The sequence below is a fragment of the Amphiura filiformis genome, chromosome 1 (assembly GCF_039555335.1).
Source record: "Amphiura filiformis chromosome 1, Afil_fr2py, whole genome shotgun sequence".
In the NCBI taxonomy this organism is placed as follows: domain Eukaryota; kingdom Metazoa; phylum Echinodermata; class Ophiuroidea; order Amphilepidida; family Amphiuridae; genus Amphiura; species Amphiura filiformis.
In genome coordinates this window covers 29,964,259-29,987,836 of record NC_092628.1, presented here as the reverse complement: position 1 = coordinate 29,987,836, position 23,578 = coordinate 29,964,259, and the positions used below count along the sequence as shown (strand labels likewise).

Here is a 23,578-nt window from a genome sequence, read left to right as displayed (position 1 = left end):
CTACGATCGCATAGAAGTATACTATTCGGGTATACGATGCACGTTTTGCAGGTGCACGCGTATAGCTAAAATCGAGCAAGGTAATTTCATAGTACCGGGTCACATAAGAGCTATTCGAAAAGGCCGTATACCTGCGTATGGTATAGTATAGTGGGAATCGTGCATGTTCGATTTTAGTGCAGCGTATACCGTCCTAATTTTAAAAACCTAAACCATATGTGGGTAAATTAATTTTTTAATAGATGCACTATCTAATTCTGCACATTATGACACCTCATTGAATGCAATGTGACCTCAAGAAGTAAAGTTACAAGCATTTGATAAGACGAAGAAAATGGGTAAACTGACATACTCGCTATTCGCTATACGAAATACGCTCATTCGATCAGGCTGAGTTCACAAAGTATACGCCTATATGAACTCAGCCTGATCGAATGAGCGTATTTCGTATAGCGAATACCGTATACCGTATACTTCTATGTGAACTCAGCCTTAAAAATCATAAGATGTATAGTTAGGCACAAATTTGAGAGCATACTGCACTAAACCACAGAGTAGATCACAAGTTATTGATACTGTTACATAATCATCTTATATACAGCTATTCATAGAAGATAATCTATGAATGTAGATTGTCCCGCTTTGGTAAACAGATAATAGTCCTTTCTATTCAGAGGTTCTATTTACTCTTGGTCAGTCATGCATGTTAATAATACTAAAGAAACTGACTTGATGCACTTTATTTAAATCCCATATAGAGTGCTTGCCAGAAGATATGCAAATGCATGGAGTACAAAAGAATTACTTTGATCAATACCAGTTACACAGGTGATTGGTATTGTGCTGCATGCATTTGCATGTCTTCTGGAGCGTGTCTGGAGGATGATTTTAACTAATGACCTTCCGTGCAAGCACTCTATGGCACTGATCGATTACCATCATATTATTAATTTTCTAAAGTCGGACGAAATGGCACATTTTTCTATTGCAACACATTGCTATATGCTATGAGCTCTCGTATAAGGTATGTACATTTTTGCTGTGTTCTTTTTATACCGTCTTTCAAGAAAAACAACAACACGATTACGCCTTATTATATTAATATTAGAGATATGTATGTTATAAAAATCACAATAATAAACTTCATATGACTAAAAAATTAGCGTATATGGGATCGGAGGCACCAATTTCAAACACTGCATGTCAGATAACTGTGAAGTCACTTCAAGGTCACGGCTGGACTTCGCAGCCTTCTGAGGATGCAATATATCTAGTTCTTCTTTCTTTCTTCTGTCAAACTTTTAACGAGCCATCGTAGCCATATGCTTTAAGCCAATGTGACCATATTTGGTCACAAGGACCATTGGATGGGGGCACAAATGTTACATGACCAACTCTGGGTCAAAGGTCATCCAAAGGTAATTATGGCCAAAATGTGATTTTCACTAAAAATGCTTCTTCTTCTACAAATTACATAACACAATGTCGTCACTTGCATACCTGCATCGCTTTTAGCCAGTGTCTAAAAGTTGTACAAAGAATTGGGGTCAAAGGTCATTAAGGGGGTAAAATCTTACAATTGCATTATCTCAACATCCGTAAGGGGTATGGGTACAAACTCAGTGACAACAAATCTCATGACCAGGGGAACATTTTACAGGGGTCAGGTCAAAGGTCATGCAGAGGTCAAATTTAAGAAATGCATTTTCTGTACATCTGTAATGGGTACGGGACTCAAACTCTGTGACAACAAACTTAATGACCAGGGGAATATTTTGGAACACTTTGCAGGGTCAGGTCAAAGGTTATCTGAGTCAAATCTTATAATTTCCTTTTCTGGACATCTGTAAGGGGTATGGGGCTTAAACTCAGTGGCAACAATATCTCATGACCAGGGGAACATTTTGCAGGGGTCAGGTCAAAGGTCAAATTTTAAAAATGCATTTTTTTGTACATTTGTAATGGGTACGAGGCTCAAACTCGGTGACAACAAACTTAATGACCAGGGGGAATATGTTGGAATACTTTGCAAGGGTCAGGTCAAAGGTTATCTGGGGTCAAATCTTATACTGTAATTTCATTGTCTGTAAGGGGTATGGGGGCTTAATTTCGGTGATAACCTCATGACCCGGGAAACATTAAGGTCAAAGGTCAGGTAAAATGGGCATTAAAGGGTTACATGCCTTGCGATTGTCTGCGCTCTGTGAGCGCAAATTATCTCTAGCTCTCGACTGTTTCATTACTTTTGATACACAATGTACATGTAGCATTAATGTTGTTTTTTCCAACGATATTCCTTTCCATAAAAGCTTGTAACTCTTCTTACACATTACCTGGAACACTTTCGTCCATCAACTATCCAGAAAGATACTACAACAACGAGCATTGCTTTACAAAAGAACCGCAGGCGTAGGACAGCAAGTGTTGCTTACATTTTCTGATTTCAAGCTAGAGAGCAAATGGTCGACTAGATGTAATGATGTTCTCAAAATTTACGACGCAGACTCCATGAAAAGCAATTCTTTGCTGGGAGAATATTGTGGTAATGTACTGCCCCCATCGATTCGATCGTCTGGAAGACACCTGTGTCTTGTATTTTCGTCGGACATTACAATATCTGATACCGGATACAAAGCAGATTTCAGATTTCTTGTAGGTAAGAGACATACCGTAACTGTGTTGTATTGTGTGTGAATAGGCGATTATTATTGTATAAATAATTATTTACAATGCTTCACCATTCGTCCATTCGTCATAGCATGGCGGATATGGCCGATCATGTGCTGTGTGACACCCCCCACACCCCACCCCTACACAAAAGCCATAATAATTCAATAGTAAAAAAGTTTCTATAGTAATATACGTACTGTTAGTAACTGTTTACGCAGTACAAATGCATAATTACATGTATGTTGTTAATTTCGCTTTCTTAATAAGCTATACGTGCTCATTTGGTTGGTGGAAATTCTTCCAGTGAAGGTCGAGTCGAGATCACACACCACAAGTATGGCAAAGGTACTGTGTGTGATAACAGCTGGGATATAAAAGATGCTTCAGTCGTTTGTAAGATGATGGGATACGGAGCAGCAATGGAAGCTACGAAAAGAGCATTTTATGGAGAGGGTACAGGACATGTTCTTCTCAGTGACGTCGATTGTACCGGTTCTGAAACTCATATAGATGAATGCGAACATGGTGAATGGAGACGCAACACCTGTTACCATAGGAAAGATGCAGGAGCTAAGTGCTTCAAAAGTATGCTTATTTAAAATTGAAATAAGCGCAATGGCATAAATAATAATTTAAAAATGTAAATAAAAAAATGTTAAATTTGTTCGTATAGCATCAGCATGGACAAATTAAGAGGTTCCAATAATCGTCTTTCGTAATCTGTGTCACAAACTAGTCCGTAGGAAGACAAGTTAATTTTGAGTACAAGGTTAACCCGAAGGTTATAGTAGCCAAATTGAACGTCTTTTGAAGATCATCCCACTAACGGTTGCCCGTTTTCTATACCATAGAAACCAATTGTTAAGAATACAATTGGGCGCCATTTTGACATAGGTACATTTTGAAGTACTTTCATGTCCCATGAAACCAATGGTTAAAACAAAAATTGGGCAACTTTTCGGTTATGTGACCAGAAATTCAGGCTAAATATTGCCAACCTGTTTGAGTAAATTCCTGTAAAATATAATGATACACTTTTCCTTTTTTTAAACAATATTATAATATCATTTCAGAGGGTGAAGTTCCATTGGCCGTACGACTTTCAGGTGGAAATCGTTCACACCTTGGAGCTGGTCGCGTAGAATTACGTATTGAAGATGTGTGGGGAACAGTTTGTGATGACAATTGGGACATTAATGACGCAGATGTGGTTTGTCGTAGCCTTGGGTTTCATAAGGCAATGAAAATATTCAGAATGGGAAACAACTTACCAGGAAACAAAACCTCTCCAATATTTTTTGACGATGTGGAGTGTGATGGTGACGAGTCTGGTATTGAATATTGCCGCCATAACGGGGTTGGAAATCACAACTGTGACCATTCAGAAGACGTGGGAGTGAAATGCGTTCCAGGTATAGTTTTACTATTGGTTTCCATTCATTCACCATAAATTGCCTACTACATAGTTTCTAATAGCAAAATGCTAATCGCGTGCAGGATTTTTTAGTTTTGAGAGCTCTTGACAGTCATTCGCCAGCTATATTAGATGATTTAGATCCAAAGGCCAAAACATCGACCTAAGTTCAAGTTATTTTAAGCATGTTAAATAGAATATTCACTATAAGCCCTATAGCGTAACGTGTCCAGCATGTGGGTAGGTGATCATGGTTTGGATACCTCTTTCAAGATGTCCCTATATCATTTAGGGAGTTCCCCGTCAAGAAACTGATAATATTTTGTTTTATTTTTGCCTCTCTTCCTGTACTGAAAGCAATAGTCTTGAGCTTATCGCCAATGATCGGGTTTTGATGATCATCATAATAATTGTTATTTATACAGCCTGCAGCTCTTACTTGGATACTCCCACCAATATATCTTCAAGCAACTTTCCATCGAACTACAATATCAATGAAGTGTGCTATACTACGTTGACAGCGCCTCCCGACGAACAAGTATTGGTAACACTTTCTACTTTCAACATTCGTTCTGGCTTGGATGCTCTTTTCTTCTATGATGTTGACCCTAACTCAGGATATATTACAGGATTTGTCGCTGGTTATAGTGGATTGATAACAAATTTATTTCATCATTACATGCCCCTTAAATCTACTGGCCGACAATTGCTTCTGATATTTAGGGTTGGCTCCGGAGGATATACTAGTCAAGGATACGCCGGATCGTTTGAGTTTGTTAAATGTGAGTACACAATTGATATCGTGGTACAAAACAAGAGCATAAGTTAGGGAATTTATTTATTATTTACCACTTTTAGAATAATTTCCCCAAGGTTTAGGCAAGTGGCCTAGTGTAGAAACACATTGTAAACATGCGTGAAACAAAAATAATTATCATTACTCTTCTTTTTCCAAGCAATACACACTAATTTTCAAGCGTTTTCCATGATTTTATTCGCTTTGAGACCACTCACGTTACTTTTTAGCTTGATACTGTGAGGTGTTACATCGTTATGAATTCGGTAGACAGCCGAATTCGGATTCGGCTTTTGGTAAATTCATGTTACGCATGCATTATTTTTGAATTCGTGAAAAAGGGATCAATCCTTTACCTATAGAGGACAGCATATCGATTTTAACGGTTATCGTCGTTGACCGTACTGCAATGCACCGTTAGCTATCCCTGTATGCCGCCCTCTTTTGATTACTTTTTTCATTTGATTATACAGTTATCATCTGATCTCCGTTAAAAAATGATATGCTTTCAGCTGCCCTCTATTATAAACATCATTGATCCCTTGTTCTCTAATTCAAAAGTAATGCATGCATAAATTTACCAAAAGCCGAATCCGGATTCGGCCGTTTGCCAATTCATAACGATATGTTCGTGAAGACAACGTAGTTGAAGAACAAAGAAGCCATTTTTATTTCTGTGGTCCAAAATGCTTGATTTGTGTGGTGAACACATCATCAAGTCTCACTGCCTTCCAGTGTGCCGACTGTAGATTCTAAATATCATGCATCAAAATAATTGTGTTTTTTCCTACTGTTTTCAGTTTTTGAGATTTTTTTAAATCATGTTGCGGAAAATGTTTTGACAAGTCTGTGAAAATTGTGTGTTTTTTTAGAGCTTAGGTATGAACGTTTCGACAGTATTTTTTGTGGGACATGAAAGCAGATCAGGCATATCGAACTGAATATAATATCATGCACCATAGTAAAGAATCTGGTATTGTACTTTTTCGCATCCGTATCAAAACAGGGGAATAATTACTAGCACTAAATCGTTCCATATAACGGTAAGGTTAGTTTTATTAATATTACATATCTTTTCATCTGTGTAAATATATTATCAACATAGCTTGCAATTCGTCCGTTACGTCTCCTGGAACAATATCGTCTTCAAACTACCCCAATTTCTACAACCACAATGAGCGTTGTTACACCAACATTAAAGCTAACGAAGGACAGCAAATCGTGATTAGTTTCAGCGATTTTTGGTTAGAAAGGAGGTCCAGTACGACGAATAAGTGTTCTGACAGCTTACAAATCTATGATGGGGATAGGATTGAGCCTAGTGCATTGATTGGGGAATATTGTAGCTTCACTATTCCTAAACGATTCCGATCATCTGGTAAAAACTTTCTTTTGGTATTTTCATCTGATCGTAATGCTGGTGGAAAAGGATACTCAGCAGATGTCACATTTACAGGCGGTATGTGTGTATAGTGCTACTCCTGATTAAAAAAAAAAAACAGTATTAAATTTTGTTAGTTCTAACCGGTAATTAAAAGTCCAATTTTAATAGTTTTGCAACTTTGGGGAAATGTGCCAAAATATGCAAATTTGCACGATTTCTTACAATTGCAGACACAAAATTCGACATGGCAAAAGTCTTAACATAAGTTATAAAAGATATTAGAAAATGTGTTTTCCAAAAATTAAAATGCATAACCTGAAATTAGTCTTGGTACAAGTCTTGATTGGATTTGGTTCTCACTTAAACGAGAAACACATTTAAAAGCATGTTTTGGTCCATATTTCCAAAAATTTCAATATTTTTCATTTGGCAAAACATTGTTTTATTTTTCTAGAATCAAGAGTAGTACCCTTATTAGTTCTCATGCCTTAAATCTAACAACATTGTGTAAAAAATACTAATAATAAACTTTCTAGAGTAATATAAACGTTTTGTGTATCCATAGCCAAGTCCATCATCGTTGGTAGAAAACGTGTATTCAGTAAAGGAAGCTTGCTCAAAGAATTATATTAATATGTTCTCAAACAAATCCAAATAAATGTGATGTTAACATACCTCAATGACGTTTCGTGCTGTAACACAGCTCTTTCTCAAATTGCATTACCAGCTTTGACTTTTGACGTCGGCTGCTTCCTGTTGGTAGCTGACGTAGGTGGTGCTGTCAATAACTGATCATAGATGTGCGGAAGAAAGTAGTTCCCACAATCCCTGTTGAGAGTATTAGCCTGCCCCCTCTTCCTTATCCATATTGATTCTTTTATGTGTCTCCTTTTCTGTTAGTTTCAATCGGACCCGACATCAGAAAAACCATATGCCAGGGCCCAAAGAAAACATCTGTCGAAAGCGCCCTAAGAAATGCGCTCTCACGGACCATGTCGCTGGGGACAATCATGTGATAGACTGGGACGAAGCCAAAATAAGAGGCATTGAAACTAACAGAAAAAGGAGACACATAAACGAATCAATATGGATAAGGAAGAGGGGGCAGGCTAATACTCTCAACAGGGATTGTGGGAACTACTTCCTTCTGCACATCTATCACGTCTATGATCAGTTATTGATAGCACCACCTACGTCAGCTACCAACAGAAAGCAGCCGACATCAAAGGTCAAAGCTGGTCATTCAATTTGAGAAACGGCTGTGTTTCAGCACGAAACGTCATTGAGGTATGTTAACATCACCTTTATTTGGATTTGTTTGAGAATATTTTAATATAACTTTAATGGACAATCCTGATGAATCTATTCGCGGATTTGCTCAAAGAAATATTTCATAAAAGATTTGTTTCTGTTGTTTTGAACCGATTTAGCCGTGGGCGTACGTTTAAATGGTAGAAACTCAACACGTGAGGGTCGTGTCGAGATCACACACCACAAGTATGGCAAAGGTACTGTGTGTGATAGCAACTGGGATATCAAGGACGCTTCAGTCGTATGTAAGATGCTTGGATACGGAGCAGCAATGGAGGCTACGAAAAGAGCATTTTATGGAGAGGGTACAGGGCATGTTCTAATTGATGACGTTAATTGTTCTGGTTCGGAATTGAATATCGACGAATGTCAGCACAGTGGGTGGAAGCAACACACATGCCGCTATCACCGGAAAGACGCTGGTGTTCTTTGTTTTCAAAGTACGTACAATAAAATATGTATATAGTGAATAATGGCATTGTTACCTTTCGATCAAATAAACATTGATAAAGAAATCCTATAATAGCCCAAATTAAGAAAAATAAGTAGTTAACTCACCACTAATTGCAACAGAATCTATGTTATCACCATTCACTTCAGAAACGCGAGCATATTAAATAACACATCAGACGTCTCTGAAAATCCAAGTAGTGGCTAATTTGCATAAATCCAAAATGGCCACTCATGTGGATGTGAGATTTAAAAACTATACCAAGGATTTGGAAAAGTATAGTTTCCGACGCAGAGTTCTATAAAATGTAACCATATCTGTAATCTGTATGTTCTTTTTTCCCTTCCACCAGGCCCAAGTACAGGTGAATAAAAATGGAAAAACAAAAACAAAACATTTAAATGTCGAAGAATAGAGTTTGCTTGAAATTCCCTGGACAAGAAACTAACTGCCAATTGTCTCGTTGTAACCCTTACGAAACTCGGGGAGCTGATCCTGGTTGCGATGGTTATTTATGGAATGTCTAGGGTGTGCGCTCTTGAAGCAGCAAAGTCTCTAATTTGTTGTTAAATGGTTTATGGAATGATGTAGGCCATAGTGGTCAGTGACACCCTGTAAAGTGTGATGAGGCTTGTGTATCAACGTCATAGGCGTTGTACCTGTGCGTAGCACACTGTAAACCACTGCGTTTTTTTTATAAGGTCATGAAAACATTAAAAAAATGTTTTATATGAAAAAAAAAATACAACATGTTGTCAAAATGTTATAGCAAAATATGTTGTGGCAAACATTTTTGCTAAATATTTTGTCAACAGTTAATAACATTATTTTAGAATGTTTTCTTTTCCAAAATATTTACTAAATGTTATTTAAACGTTTTAGGTAAAACGTTTTGTATTTGCTGGGGGCATTAGCGTAGTCTAATTTGGAGAGAATAAGTGCTCGCCTTGCATTACTACAAGTGTCTTGATCAATATAACGACGAATTCTGGAGAGAAAGAAATTCAAGGATTTATATAAGGAGGTTTTGTGAGACGATATGTTCATTGCTGAATAAAAGATAACACCCAGGTATATGCATGTAAACTGAAGGTGTTATTTCAAATTCTGTTGCAATTAGTGGTGGGCGGTTTCATAATTTCAATGGGCTACAAGGTAATCATCATTGAATGAAGATTTTATGAAATATCTTCTCCATTTTTATACAGTTTTTACTGTTGAGTTGATTATTATCGTTCAAAATCTTATTTCATTTACTTTTTTAATATCCTGTGTTTTGAACTGTACTGTGACTTAATTATGTCACATGTTGATAGTATCTACATGTGCTCATCATATATATATATAATGTGGCAATAATATTGACTCCTCCTCATTTTGCTTGATCGGGTCACGTGATAAAGCTGAATTTATACTCGATCGCCGAGCGATTGCGATGCACTGCTTATGGAAAGCGATGGACAATCGCCAAATTTTGCGATGCATCGCTTGTCGCTTTTGCATTAATACTATCACGGCGATAGTGATTGCAGACGACAATTAGAATATTTTAAATACCACAAATTTATTTTCAGAACATATATTGCTGTCAATAACTATTGCTTTGAAATAATTCATTACTGAAAGTTAATAATCGAGAAAGGTAAATTAACAATTAGCAAAATAATAGATTCAGTTGGTTGTAAATGATTGGTTGATGCATTCACGTGTCAAGCGATATCGCTCGAGGGCGCTCGAGATTTCTTTAATTTGCAAAAGCGACGTTTTTGCCTCAGTAGATATTCATGAAAAATGCTTATTCCCAAAATGTCAGTTGATTCCGATTTTGCATTTGCGAGTTATGCATGATTATGTGTATTACACTGCTCCAATGCCGCTGTTGTAATTTCGTTCTGGTATACCAGAACGAAATTCAAATTTGACAATATACATCTGCAAATTGCAACAGATTTTGATGATTTAGGCTACTAGGTCTAGAGTTCTGGTTATAAGACATAAGGTTAGGGTTTGAAATTATGATTTAAATAGGGTTAGGGTTTAGATTTAGGGTTAGGCCTATGTCATAGAGTTAGAGTGTAGGGTTATGATTTAGGTTAGGGTTATGATTTAGGTTAGGGTTTAGATTTAGGGCTCAATGCTCTATATAGAGTTAGGATTACACCCCCCCCCTGTATAAAACATTGTTCCATGCATCTCACAGGTACATGTATGCATGGCTGCATATTGCCTGGCTATAGGGCTATGTAAACAATGACATGTATCTGTGTGTTGACACTTCATGAAAAGGTGTGAAGTGGCTAGAGTTCATGTTGGCTATTACATAACAAAGCTAATACTGATATAATGGGAAACTCAATGACTTTGAAATGTAAACTTTTAAACTTTTTTGATGGTTTTCATTTTGTGGCAAATTTGCACTCATTTTTAAATAATTGTCACTCTGACTGTGTGTGTTTTTTGCCAATGACTGTTACGTCAATGTTTTCCGAGTCGTAACATTATGCGGCATGTTGAACCGTAAAATTGTGCGTATTTTCTACAGAATGACGCAGCACCTTTAAACGAGTCGTAACATTACGCGGCATGTTAGACCGTAAAATTGCGCGTATTTTCTACAGAATGACGCAGCACCTTTAAAAGAGTCGTAACATTACGCGGCATGTTGAACCGTAAAATTGTGCGTATTTTCTGCAGAATGACGCCGCACCTTTGAACGAGTCGCAACATTACGCAGCATGTTGAGCCGTAAAATTGTGCGTGTTTTCTACAGAATGACGCAGCACCTTTAAAACAGTCGTAACATTACGCGGCATGTTGAACCGTAAAATTGTGCGTATTTTCTACAGAATGACGCAGCACCTTTGAATGAGTCGCAACATTACACGACATGTTGAGCCGTAAAATTGTGCGTGTTTTCTACAGAATGACGCAGCACCTTTTTTGAGTCTCAACACTACGCGCGGCATGTTGAACCCTTAAATTGTGCGTATTTAGCAGATAAGCTCATTATGCACTTACTCGATTTCACATTGCTATGGCAAGCTATTATTCATCTAAATAGCATGTATAAGGGGGGGGGGTCAGAAACCTATAAGCTTATCAAATATTTGTGTTCAGCCCTGTCATACCCCTACACGATCCTAGTTTATAATATAGCAGACTTCCAAATGTCCGTAAATCAGTCATGAACATGGAATTAAACAGGCTTTTATAATGGTTATCCTATCTGATATCACGTCCATGTTCATTCACTTTGTCATGGAGCTGAATTCGGCAGCCGTGACCTCCACAACCGTATCAAAATAAATTTTTCCAACTGAAAAATATTATGTCAGTCTGATCGCAAATAATTATAATCATGCATTATAATTGAAAGCAAAATAAAATCACCAAAATGCAGATTGTGCTTCAATTCAATGAGTTTAAATTCTGCACTATAACGAGTTGCACAATTTTTGCATTTCCGGTGTGGAAGCTTGCCCATTTCACCTCCCCCCCTTCACTTGCTTTTAATACGCTACGCACACCATTAAATTCTTTAGAGTAATTGCAAAGATTTGTGCCAAGTCTACATATTTTACAATAAGCACTGAACTTTTTAGACTGCGAAAAGCCTGTTTTAGGCTGATTACATGTCTGTCCTTTAAAAATATAAACTTTTTTTCATTTTTTATATGATGAAAATAAATTGCAATTTTAGGTAATTTTTTGTTTTGATTTCAAATCTGGACATTTTGAGTCCATGTTGAGAATAAATTCTGTTTTATTTTGTTCAACAGAAACTGATCTTCCTTTGCGATTTCGTCTTGTGGATGGCACTCTTCCTCATACTGGCCGTGTTGAAGTACACATCGAAGGAGAATGGGGAACAGTATGTGACGATGCTTGGGACCTTCAAGACGCACATGTGGTTTGTCGTAGCCTAGGGTACCCAGGGGCTCGAAAAGTTATCAAAAAGGGCATGAATCTACCAGGGAATGTATCGAATCCGATTTTTTTTTGACGATGTGGAATGCGATGGTGATGAGGACGGTCTTGAATATTGTGAACATAATGGTGTAGGAAAACATAACTGTGATCATTCCGAAGACGTGGCAATTGAATGCATACCAGCTAGTAGGTTTCAACTATTATATACTTTAACTGACGCACAAACAATTGAATACATGAATTCAAAACCCACCCAAGTCCATGGGAAGTGATTTTGAGAAGAAAAAAAAACCTGCATATCATTTTAATTCCTTCAGTTAAATTTACCTGGTCAATATGGTAGGTTTTACGTGCAAATGAGTAGGTTAAACTGTATTAGGTATGACGATTAGCATTTCAGGGACTTCGTGGGGTTCATTTTAAATGCTGGAATGCTGAGATTACCACTAGTAGGATAATACGAAATAAAACACACAGGTATGTATAATGTTGATAAGCATTCTGCCATGTAATATAAACCACACACTTTCCTTGATTAAACCCATTTTTTTTTCTTCAAAAGTCACTCTCCAGTAATGAATGTGTTACAAGTGGACTTTTATACATACTGGATTTCAAGCAATGTGTTACAAGACTCAAATCATGGACTTGGGTGGTTCTTTCATACATGCTATTTTTCACATGCTCAATAGACACAGATGATGAATCTGAGTTGTTCTTTCATACATATGACAGGCCTATGTAAAGCAACAATTTCCCATGCTTAACTCAATTTGGCCAAAGTATGGATTTGGGTGGGTTTTGTATTCATATGTTCAATTACTCAACGTTTTCAAGTTGAACCTACATTTGAAGTGGGTCATTTAAATCAATAAATTAATTAATATATTTATTACCGTTAACCGCTTCATCTCATTTCGTATATAAAAGCATCAATCATAACAATAATCGTCCCGGTGAACATGCATGGTATTAGGTGACCACTGATATGCACCTGGACATCAAGGGGGTAAGACAATAACACCACCCCTTTGTAATTTGATCTAAAGTGAAGTTATATTGATTACCTTTTAAATTAAAATAAGTCGCACATAAGAATGTAATGGTATTAATCAACCCCGCATTTCAACGTGTTTCTGACAAAATGTAAACATATCACATTTTGTCTTTATCTTAGGCGGAGGTTTAACAAGATCCCGAGCAAAGAGAGAACTACCAAGAAAGATAACAGATGTCAAAACAAGTGATTATCCCTATGAATTGCTGTTGAAAGATCAAAAATGGAAGCCCGAACTCGGGCCCGAACTATTTACTACTCCACTTTCAGAAAATTGACATTGCCCCGATTTCGCATTATAAATGGTTCTTGGGATGAATCAAGTTTTGTTTAATGATAGTTATAGTATTACATTGGAAGCGTTGATTTCATTTATCTCATTGTTGTTTTATAATGAAAACCTTATTTCAGCTTCATCTTGATTATTTTCCATTAAGGGTGGTGGGTTGAAATGAATTAAACTTGAATTAAAATTGAATTAAACTATAATTATTAGAAGAACAATCATATCAAGTGTAAAAAGCAATTATATCAATTTTATGATATCAAATAATACCCTTCATTCGATTCATATTACATTAGACTGGTTCTATTTTGCAAAAATCGAGTTCCAACCGGCAAGTATCACTTTTTAATAAAGTTTAGAGGGTGCTACCGGAACTTTTTACTAAAACAACAGTATAATCTGAAAGGTTGCGTGACAAAATGATCGACAGTTTTTGCGTGTCAGCTTTGGGCTATTCCATTTAAAATCAACACTACCCCTGTGGAAGATTTTGGAAATATGTTCCACATGGGGAGTATGAATTTCAAATGGAATTTTAGGCAGCTCCATTTGAAACTCACCCTCCTTCTGCGGAAGATTCAGGTTGAATCTTTCTCTGACATTGTCAGAGGGCGTATGAAAATTAAATGGAGCTGCCTAACATGCCGATTCCAATTGAAATTCATACTCCCCGTACAATAATTATGGATTGTTTAAGATAATAAAGTAGTAAACAGGCAGTTTATATGTTTTCTGTCTCGTGTGTTTTATTATAATGTTTAGAAACAGATCTTACTACATTATCTCCATAAAGATAAAATTAATACATTATATGGGACAACATTATTGCTGAATACAGCATTATAGTACGTGGCCTTTACCCTAGCCATAAATTTTAATTTTGATTACATCAGAGAAGATTAGGCTACATGCTGTATTCAAAAATGATAACAATATTACGAGTGCATCCCGTTGGTTTATAAAAGCAGGAAAAATACTTAAATAATGTTTAGTGTATCCTTAAGTTCCATACCTATATATTATATTATATTAATTTACAGATTTTAAGAGTACATTATATAAATCTCAAATCGGGAAACAAGAAGCAAATTTTGTTTTCGTATATTCAAACTTTGAATTTGCAAATTTGCTAGTTAAATACTATATTACGCTATCTTTATCATGTTTATGAATAATTGATTTTACTTTCTTTTATTAATATTGGTTTATCTGTTTATTATACTTCAAATGTTGGTAAGGTATGTATACTGCATCATGCAAATTGCATTTTTTTTCTCAAAAGCTTTTTGTTTGCCTTTTTTTATTAGTATTCCCAGCCAAAACGTCAAACTCTCTTGTAATTTGGAATTTTTGTCTGCCGCTGATAATAGAAAAAAATCGATAACTGTTTTTCCATAAATTGAAGAATGAACTTTTATTTTGATCATGGTGATGAACAGGAAAAATAATGCACTAAATATACATTGATTTATTGCAATCATGGACGTAAGAATTAAAGCCCCGCGCTATTAAGGGATCTGGAATGAGCGTTTCGACAGTATTTTTGTGGGACATGAGAGCACATCAGACATATCGAATTGCATTCTGAATACGAAGAATGTCTTTCTGATATCAAATAATTTTTATTTTTGAAATTCACGATATAATACAAATTTTATGACAAATTATTAAAATTTGATATTTTTCACATTTTTGATATATAACAGTCCTCGAAGTAAATTTTATAAACCTAATGATATATTCTTAAAAGACCTAACTTTTTTTTTTTTTTTGGTGTTTTGGGAACCAAATCCATATCTTCAATGCGAAAGGTCAAAATTTTCAATTTATCGTCGGCTTTTCATCCCACCTACCTACACTTTAAGTTTAAATCATCAGATTTATAAAGTTTACTTCGAGTACTGTTAAATATCAAAAATATCAATTTTAATCATTTGCCATAAAATGTGTATTACATTGCGAATTTCAAAAATCAAAATAATTTGATATCAGAAGGACATTCCTCGTATTCAGAATGCAATTCGATATGTCTGATGTGCTCTAATGTCCCACAATAAATACTGTCCAAACGTTCATACCCCATCCCTTAAGGATTTGCACATTCCATAAAATACGATCGATATATTTTCTACAATAACTTAACTTGTACTGTTGCATTTTCCGGGTCATTTGGTTTTTGACCATTTACTAGTATTTATTTTGGATTTTGCTTTGTTTTTATACGGATACATATTGATATGTTCCATCATTTATGGAGGAACGTCTGCAAGCAAATGCTGCTAAAATTAACCATAGCAGTGTCATTGAAAATCACACAACCCAAGACCCGCGTAACTCGAGAACCGAAAAATCTAGTACATATTATAAAATCTACGCCATACGGTCGTTATCTTTTCTACAACTTATTTTGTACTTAATATTCTGTTGCATAATTATATAAACTATACAAATTGCTATACATGGTATATATGGTATATGGATAATTTACATTGCCTTTCTGCTTCCATTAACGAGGCAGAGAGGGAGCAAAGTGAAGGATAGAAATGAAAGTGAAACGACAAATCCCGGGTGACAAATACGACCAGGAACTGTAAACAAATTTGTCGCTGCTTGAATGACGGTAAAGCGATTTGAAAACAAATTTTTGCCGTGGACCAATTTTGGAAGATTTAAGGAAAACGGGAAGTGAATTCATGCGCACATGCTCTTATCATGCACGTGATCATGGTATTGGTAGTTTAACATAAACAATGTTCGTTATTGACTAATTTGTAGATTTAATAGGACATAATATAATTCTTAAATCGTTTGTGAAACAAGAAGCATTTGTATTTGAAAAAATATTTTAGCATTACATTCTTTGTGAAGAATTGATTTTATACACATAAGATTGTGGTAAAGTGAACGCTCCAACAACAGTCCCTTGTTTTGGATTAAGATGTCCGAGTTTTTGAATGGATACAAAATTTGTTATACCTCGTTTTCCAGCCAAACTAAGGAGGATCTCCCTCAAGCGTATACGCTAGCAAATGACATTAATAAAATTTGTGAATGCGGGATAAAAGAAAAACTGGTGGGCTTACCTAATCCAGACGGTAAGGAGGTCGTGGTTGGATGGAGGGATGGAGGGTGGGATGGAGGGAAGGGCGAAAAGAGGAAGAGGAGGAAGATGAAAAAAAACCTGCGCGGGCGCCCAAGAGATCAACTCCTGGACTCCATTAGAGAGGTGACCGCATTTGCCGGAAAGAATTAGGGTTAGGGTTGGGGTTAGGGTACCGTTAGGGTTAGGGCTTCCGGCAAATACGGCCATCGTCACTCTCACTCCTGAGGGACAACAAGCCAGTCTCACAACATCCAACATACATACACTGTGTGGTTAACCCTAACACGGCCAGCCAGAGAGTTTTGATTGGAGATGTGTGTTTTCCGCGTCCGCGACGCTGAAGGGGGGGGGGAGACATCAAGGTTATGGCAATGTGTGGTATTTACTGGTGTTAAGGTTATTTAAAGAAATGCTACAAATAATCACAACACTCATTTAACCGAGTACATATTTAAAATTCTACGCTATTACGATCGTTATATTTTCTACAATAACTTAATTTGTACAATATTTACTATACTTTATATTATGTTCCATAAATTATACAAATACATGGTTCGTGGAATTATGGATAATTTACACTATGTTCCTGCTTCCATTAAGGAGTAGAGGGAGCGAAGGAAGGGTAAAAATACTAATAACGCGAACAAATTTGGCACATTCCTTTTCTATCGCTGATGACGGTTCATTTCTTCCGTAGTCAGAGCTATGCGTATCGCGTACACGAGCGTAAACACACAGGTGATAAACAATCACGCTGATTGGCTGATCAACAGTCTTGACAACAAGACGATTTACTCTTTGGTCGTCGACGCGTATAAGGGGAAAAACCTCGCCACCTGTACTTGATCGCCGATCACCAGCGCGTGCCTCAACCACGGAAGAAGTAAAAAAAAAAAAAAAAACTTTAAAGTAACGGGAAGCAAATTCATGCGCACGTGCTGTGTTGACATATTCATATAAACAGTGAAAACAAAAGCCGTGACAGACAAAAATACAAAAGGCAGCCCAGGTTGAGGGCTATGAACAAACAAACTTATCCTTAGAAATAATGTACGGGTTCTACAGCTCGCCAATCCACACACCCCCGAATATAAGCACCCTTCCCACTTGTCTCGTCCAAGCCGGTTTTTGTTCCTCCGTCACTAAACAAACCGTCTGGCAACAACCCCGAAATGACGATCGCTGATTGGTTAATGAATTTCCAAATAGAACTGTTTTCAATTGGCTATAGGACGTGACTTGTGTAAGTGACACTAAACTTCGTAGGCCCCTCACTATAGATACCGCAAACGCAAATTATAGGCCTACGCTAGCTTAGCAGCCACTGAGGCGCCAATCGCCTGATATCGCCTTTCATGTCAGCGACTCGCAGCGCGTACTCACGTAGGTTGTGTGGATATTATGTAACCGCATAGCTGTCACTCAACCGCTGCATGCGTTGAACCCTAGACTGGCCCCCAGTCTCGGTTTGGTTCCATCTCTGGATAATGTAACAATACATAATTACATAATGCCCTATGAAAAAAATATGAAAAGTCCTGTAACCCCCCCCTTATTTTCTTCAATGCCAAAAACCCATTCCTCTTCATCCACAAATCGACGCCACTAATTACACCCACCACAGTCAACCATGCAGCAATATAGAAATATACTCGTATTATAAGTGAACGCGAAAGTCCATTGAGCGCTGATTCCGAGACTGGTCCAATCTGTTAGAGATCTCCCTTCCAAATATTCGTTCAACGAAGCACGTTGTTTCCGATGTCACTTACGAAAGCCCCGCCCCAGTTTCAATTCAAATATGGTAGCACACAGCTATGCCGCGGGATGTGACGCAAGATCGGATGGGACACTTGTCAACAACTGAGAGGTATTGAGCTCAAGTGGCACGCGTCTGATAGACCCATGGTCATGGTACGCGCAATAATAAAAGGCAACCACTCGACTCGGACTTAGGCCTATTGTCCATATTGCGTATATTATCGCGTGCGGTTTGCAAATGTTTGCACATTATTTAGCTAGGGAAGCCTTTTCAAATATCCCCGCGCTGCCAAGCTGCGTTGATTGGTCGGATACAATATCGTTGTTTTAGTCGCTTACACAAACGTTAATGTAGTGAAAACATGGATGTGGTATATAGAAAGATTGCGTGACTCCAAATCCGTAAAAGTGAACTCCCAGCATTTTGTGGGAACTTGAAGGCAAATTGCTTACAGACTGGGAGGGTCCATGTATTGGGTTGATTTTTAATGCTATGTAATCTACATTACCAGTCGTTCTCCATGGACCCGAGGGAGGGTCTAGTTGAACCCCAGCACTGAGTGACAGCCAATTCTCAATCAGATCATTTTCCTATGACAATGATTGGCCAATCATAAAAGACGTACTATGAGGTTGTTGCCAGACGGTTTGTTTAGTGACGAAGGAGCACAAATCGGCTGGGACCGAGACTACCTTCCCACCCTAAGAATTGTCTGTAATCATGGTAATTCCGAATAAATATATAAATAAAAATAGATTATACACTATAAACACTTATGCTTATAATCATGGTTAGTCGACTCATCAGGTAGCCCCATAGGACCAAAATATGCACAAAATCGGAAGTATACTTGTGACATTGACAAGATGAGCACCAGTATTGGGTAAATAGTCGGTGTATGTCTAAATCGTTGGGATATCTGTCAGCTGCTGCAGTTCTTGACTGCCCTATCACGACAAAATATCAAATTGAATATCCACCGAAGCGCCAAAATTTCAAATCCCCAACGGCTAATCCAAAATATCTTTTAGATAGGTGTGTAATGTACATGATCCCCCGGCTTGATCCATTGTCTCGAAAATTAGTAGGGCAATATTCATATTGTTCCTTGAAATTCACTGCGTAGTGCCAGAAGTGGGTAAGCGCAATAGCTGCCCGGTCTGTGAACATATTGGCAATTTACACTCAGTATATTGTGATCATATACAATAGGCAGATAGGCCTACATTGCAGTTGCTCACTTCTGGCACTGAGCAGTCGAAATACCGAATCATAACTGCGTTAGCACATTAAATATAAATTATTCACAAAAAGTGACCAAGCCATTATAAATACGCCTGTAGCCTCTACACTATTAATTGTATTCATAATATTTTAACATAGAAATAATGATTTTAATAACCCATTCTTTCAATGGTCATTCAATATTGATAACACAGTAGTGTTTTTAAAGAAATATACCCGAATTTGAAAGTTGCATTTTACAGCGATCAATGGTTACTACGCAAGCATATTGGCATGTAAAACCAAACCTGCCATTATCTTTATGCTGAAAATTATACCATAACCCTGCAAATACCAAATACGACAAATAATTTAAAAGTTAGAGGAGTATTTATAACGGCTGAGTAACTTATTGTGAGGTCTTAAGCTGTATGCAGACTTTTTATTAGACGTACAAAATTGTATGTAACATATCTACGTTATTTAATCTATTTCCATTCTATTTCCAGTAATGTTTAAGTTCTAACGAATGTTTGATGACGTAAAATCGATAATATATTTCTACCAGATATTATACATAACATGTTATCGATTTTACGTCATCAAACATTCGTTGAACTAAACATTACTGAAATAGAATGGCAATAGATTAAATAACGTAGATATGTTACATACAATATTGTACGTCTAATACTCGGAGTCTGCATACTGCTTAAAGAAAGAAACTGTATTACGTAACTACTGAAATTACTTTCTGCAAATGACAGTGGCCTGCCGCGTCAATTGACCACGATGGAACATCGATATCACCAACAGGTGGAGGCACTTCAATAGAACCTTGTCCGTTGGTACCAACCGGCCACGAAGGCATGTCAAAGTTCCCTGAGGAAGGCAGGTGAACTGTGGTTCCATCTGCTCCGTCACCGTCAGATCCAGTTCCAGATGGAATTATCTTACACGAAGGGTGAGATTTCTCCCGGCTTAAGTGCTGGCATCCGTCGTAGGGGATGTGGAATTCTTCTAAGCCTGGATAGGCAACACTCAACGGCACGGGAATTGTATCGCCAAGGATCTGCAATACAAAATATTTTGTTTCTGGTTATCATGGTTATAATGCCAATGCTATTACCCTACCATGACAAAGAGGTTTAATTAACAAATTGTGAGATAAATGATTAAAACCGTGTTCAGTCTGCTTAAAATTGTTCATGGTAACTTATCCTAATTTGGGTATTTATTAAAGCCATATTATAACATTTCCTGAGAAGAACGCCCTCAAAAAGTTTTTAAATTCTGTTTTTACACGATTGTATTGTACTTTAGTCAATAAAGAAACAAAAATCAAGACTTGAGGTGCTGTAGTTTTGTCAAAATCCGAGATTTGGAATAAAACGACGGAACCGGCGTTTTATTATTACGATGGAAATATTAGTCGAACACGTAAGCACAGTACGTACACGGCGTGGGGGGGGGTGTACATACACCCCCCACCCCGAGGATCGTACCGTATTACAACCGCGGGAGTAACATGCATGGGCGCTAGTAGTAAATAACAATTTTCTATGCTTTACCTCACCTCGGCTCAAAATTAAAAGGGACATATCTGACAGTAAAAGCTAATGGAAAAATAAATACTAATCTATTTTTACAGAAATGTTATAATATGGCTTTAATGTTTGCGGGTTACAAGCTGTATCAAAATGATTGGTACCCATTAGTTTCCATTGATAATGTATGAATCTGACACATACAAATTCAACACATGATCCACATAATTTATAGATAAATTGTGTAACAAGTCATACACTATATATTCTGGACATTTCAAAAGTATTATTTCAAAAAGATGCAGGTTGTTCAATTAACATCAAAATGATAGGTACCAATCATCCTGAAGATAAAAGTGCTTTATATTTTAACCCTAGAACTAGTGGGCCATATTTTGAAACACGGCCTACGAATTATAAAGTAAAACGTCATATACCGTAATATATTTGGTACCAATGTATAGCTATCATGGGTCTCCTCTATCCAGTAATAAGTACAAACATTTCCCACATAACTAATATGTAAAAGTCAGTAGCTTTTGGAATAATTTAAAATTGAAATTCATTGATTTTAATGTAGAAACCAATAGTGGGCATCACCCCCGGTCGTCTCTGATGGTAAGGTGCTGGGGTAAAAATTTTATCACTAAGATGAACGCAAAGGATGGCTCTACGATTAGCTTAGGACGTTTGGGCGCAAACGCGTGCATTTTTAGGACAGATGAGATTGGTTCAACCACCATTCGTAGTGCCAGGATTACTATATATCCATTGACCTTCCCGAGGGGCTAACTCTATTTCTCAAAGAAAGAAAATTAGTAATGCGCTTTGCCGGGGCGCTTTGGTCACGGGTAGTATTAGTATTATCTTCCCAGTTCCAATGACACCTCATTAATTTATTGTAATAGATAATCATTTGATAAATCAACATGATCAAAATAATGCTGCTAGCATTTGATTCTGAGGGCATGGAATTTTTTTTGTTTCACTAGTGGGAGAAGTTTTTTTTTCAAAAAACTCCAATGCCCCACCAGGAAATCAAAGCGTGTGCTAGAATTCTTCAGTGTGTGTGGCTCGTACCTGGCAATCAATTCGAAAAGAATACGATTTCAAAAAGACGATATTATAATTCATTCTATAATACATTCATTTGTAGTAACCTTGCATTTTATACAGGTCAAGTACTACGTATCTTCAATTGAGGGGCTCATTATTGACTCCACACCGGGACTCCACACTTTTATAGTAGTTCTATAAAGAGAGCAAGTACTTAAAGCCATATTATACATTTTTGTAAAAAAAAAATTAGTATTTATTTTCCATAAAATGCTAGCTTTTACTGTCAGATATGTCCCCTTTTAATTTTGAGCCGAACAAGTGAGGTAAAGCATAGAAAATTGGAATTTACTACTAGCGCCCATGCATGTAACTCCCGCGGTTGTAATACGGTACGATCCTCGGTGTGTATGTGTATCCCGTACGCCGTGTACGTACTGTGCATACGTGTTCGACTAATATTTCCATCGTAATAATAAAACGCCGGTTCCATCGTTTTATTCAAAATCTCGGATTTTGACAAAACTACAGCACCAAGTCTTGATTTTTGCAGAGTATCTTTATTGACTAAAGTACATTACAATCGTGTAAAAACCAGAATTTAATTTTTTTTTTTGAGGGCGTTCTTCTCAGCAAATGTTATAATATGGCTTTAATTATGTTCACTATTTTGAAAAATGGACGAAGTGTAATGCTCTTTACGCAATATTTTCCCAAACCTGTAAGATGGTAATGGAATTCGCTACTCCATCAATAGCGCTTTCCCTCCCCCTTTGACACTATCATTACGATGTGATGAGGGTTGAAAAGACTTTGCACTGTGTTCATGATATTATTATGGTGTTGCAATGTGTTGGAAGGAAAAATTAAAAAAAAAATCATTTTAGCTCTCCCTTCTGTCAATACTTGGCTGCATAATTGGTTAAAGTCGCATTGTGACAAGAAAGGTAGCTCTCTCTAAATGAATGTTATTCCTCAAGAAATGTTAATTTTTGTGTACAGTATGCAGATGATGTAATAAATACAACCAAATTGGCTTTGGGTTCAATCTTCATCTCACAATATCCGCCCACATCGTGAGTGCAATACGTAATTTCAACTCGTAGTATACACTCACTGCATCTTAAAGATCCATCAATACCAGTCACACACTCGTACCTACTCGTGACACGTCATTTTTGCCACTTGGTTCGTGAGACTGAGAAGAATATGTATCGCTCTATTTATAAATACTCTATTTAAAACATTCGTCGAGTTTTAATTAATTATCAAATCCTTTATGCAGGACATCGGATTGTCAGGGGTAGTAGAGATAGAAAGTAAGCCTAGCCATCTGTACCGTTTTAGCATTAAAAACGTGAGGTGTGATTAACCATTAACCAAGGCAAACTTAACTACATTATTTTAGCATTGTAATAACCAATTTTGTGTGGATGTTTGATTGAATATTTATTGTACTTCTTGGAAGTTGAAAGTTGTACATGAATATTTTTAAAGTGACAGTGGTAATTAATAAGAAGTGATATCGTTTTTCTTGATCCTAAGAAAAAATCTTATTCCGTTGAAATCAAACTACTCCGAAAA

General features: G+C 36.9%; 2 long non-coding RNA genes across 2 annotated transcripts in view; one reads left to right on the top strand and one right to left on the bottom strand.

Annotated features, from left to right (window-relative positions):
- Positions 1 to 247: 247 nt before the first annotated feature.
- Positions 248 to 23,578, bottom strand: part of LOC140141472 (uncharacterized) — a 262,118-nt gene continuing 238,787 nt past the window's right edge. Inside the window, exon 2 of the long non-coding RNA XR_011857424.1 lies at positions 248 to 491. This is a non-coding gene — a long non-coding RNA (uncharacterized lncRNA). The remainder of the gene's footprint in view (positions 492 to 23,578) is intronic.
- Positions 7,708 to 13,925, top strand: LOC140141420 (uncharacterized). The gene is made up of 3 exons (XR_011857412.1): positions 7,708 to 8,015; positions 11,806 to 12,142; positions 13,134 to 13,925. It is a non-coding gene; the product is annotated as an uncharacterized lncRNA (long non-coding RNA).